Below are 2,620 nucleotides of genomic sequence, written 5' to 3' on the forward strand. Positions count from 1 at the left end.
TAGGCTCACAAGGTTTCAAGGAACATAAGCAACAACAAGGTAAGTTATTCTATCTTTCATTCAAGTTAAAAAATTGTTCACCATGTATACTAGATAGGAATATAACCTTGGAGTTCAACTTTGCATGATAATTAGACAAACATAGATCCAAGGTTATTAGGGTTGCATGTACACTTAGGAAGTGTTAGAATGATCAAAACCCATCAGTGGTATCAGAGACTAGGCTTGCTTGTCTGATTTTTGTGCAAACTGCTTGAAAAATCGAGTATTCTGTTTTCTGCCCGTATGAACTCGCCGAGTCCATGGGGGGACTCGACGAGTCCATGACCAAATGCAAGCTACTCGTCGAGTCATTTCATGCACTCGACGAGTAGAGGCTGCAGTTTTCTAAATTTCGGTTCTTGTTGCTGGAAATGGACTAGGAATATTACCCTAAACTGTTTTGGTGTTTTAAAACTTGTTTTAGTTGGTGTAATGTTCATGTTAATCCATTTACAACAACAAGTTATCAAAATTACAAGTTTTTAAGTGTAATTTTTGATTCATGAAAGTGTTCATATTCATGTTCTTGATCTTATGATGTTTAGATGATCATAGGAATTATTTGTAACCTATGTGGTAGTTTAATTCTTGATCATAATGTGTTTTATTGGAGTCCATAACTTGTCCTCAAGTTATGGAAAACCAAGAGTCTCACTTTCTTTAAAACCATTAAAAGAACACATGGGTTATAAAAATGAAGAGTCTTCATTTTTAATACCCTAATAAACTCATAAGTTACAAGAAATGAAAACTTTTAAAAGTTTACAAAACTTTCCCTCAAGTTTTGGAACAAGTAAAGTCATGTTAAACTTTAGCTCCAACCCATAGAATTTTAAAAGTTAAAATTCTACCCTTATACTTATAATATTATAAGGTAATAATATAAATATATATATATATATATATATATATATATATATATATATATATATAAGATCAAAGTCGTCTTACCGCTAGTACGCCTCATTCACGAAGCCGGTCTATAAGGTGGGTATAAGGTTGTTGTCTATAAAATGGCAACTTAATGGGTGTCCACTCTCACCCACCGCTTGCTTGATTGGTTGAGGGTCGTTAGCCGAACGGGTAGGACAAGGACTTATAAATTCTCATTAAAAGTATGATGAATATTATAAAGTAACTAAATGTTTTATTAAATTCCCAATCTTAGTTACTTTAGGAAAAATGTGAATAAGGTGCTAATCCATGAAATTACACTTTACACTCTGTTTAAGTCGTTGGTGGAGCGTGTGTGGTTAATTGGCACACTAACTTGGACTTAACAAGGTAGGTAAAGGGTGACTTAAAATTTATCATAGTATCGGTGGAGCATGTGTGGTTTACCGGCACATCGATTGAGTGATAAACTTTAAGGGTACCAAGTGATTTACATGGTTACTTCACACCTCGTTTTGTGATCCTCGGTATCCCAGTCACAAAACTTGGAGGGCACACTCGAGATTGAAACATGCCTTTGAAAAGTTCATTGAATCTCAAAAGAATCTAGGAATTTCTAAGAAACCAATCAAAAACCTAATATTTAATATTTCAGTTTTCGTGGTGGAAATTGGTGAATCGTCATTCACCTACCTTTCAAATATGTTATAGCTTGGATTATGGCATACCTCTTCTAAGTTATAATATATTGTGATTGGATCCTAGCCTTAATATTACATTTGGGTGTTTTATTAAGGACTCTCTTAATATCTAAACTAATCTTGTCCTCTTCCTCAGATGTCTTCAAACAATGTTGCTTCTGACTCTAATCCTAATGGCTCCTTTACCCTTATGAACTTGTGTGGGAAAGTCACTTTTGATGGATCCAACTTCAATGAGTGGATCAGAAACATCAGGATGATTACCCGCTACGAGGACAAAGAATATGTCCTCGACAAGGAGCTTAAGGAGATTGATGAGACCACTGCAACTCCCCAGGAGATCGCTGACTTTCAGGCACATGAAAGGGATGCTACCAAAGTGGCATGCATCATGATGGCCACGATGACAGCGGAACTCCAAAAGTCCTATGAGGACTTCTACCCTTTTGAAATGCACCAAGATCTGATGGAAAGATACCATCAAAGTGCACGACAAGTGAGGTATGAAATCATCTGCTCCATGATAACAACCATGATGAAGGACGGGGAATCCGTCACGAGCCACATGTAGAAAATGCAAAGGTATGTGGATCGGTTGCTGAAGCTTAATGTGAATTTTCTTGAGGAGCTTGCAATAGATATCATTTTGCACTCCTTACCATCGTGCTATGATCAATTCCGCATGACATATCACATGAATAAGGAAGAGGTCACACTCAGCAAACTTCAGGGTCTTCTCAAGACCGCAGAAACAGGTCTTAAGGGGAAGTCGGTTGTTAACACTCCTACTCCAAACTCCACTCCGGTTTTGGCAATCGGGAAAAGTTGAGGGAAGAAGAGAAAGAGCTCTTCAAAGGGTACCAAGGCTAGGACCCTTGATGGCTCTTCTTCAGGTTGAACCAAGAAAGGTTTCGTAACTCCTTCTTCTGACCCAAAAGAGGCTGAATGCTTCTATTGCCATGGAAAATCACATTAGAAGCAAA

This window comes from Lactuca sativa, chromosome 8 (assembly GCF_002870075.4).
Source record: "Lactuca sativa cultivar Salinas chromosome 8, Lsat_Salinas_v11, whole genome shotgun sequence".
Classification (NCBI taxonomy): Eukaryota; Viridiplantae; Streptophyta; class Magnoliopsida; order Asterales; family Asteraceae; genus Lactuca; species Lactuca sativa.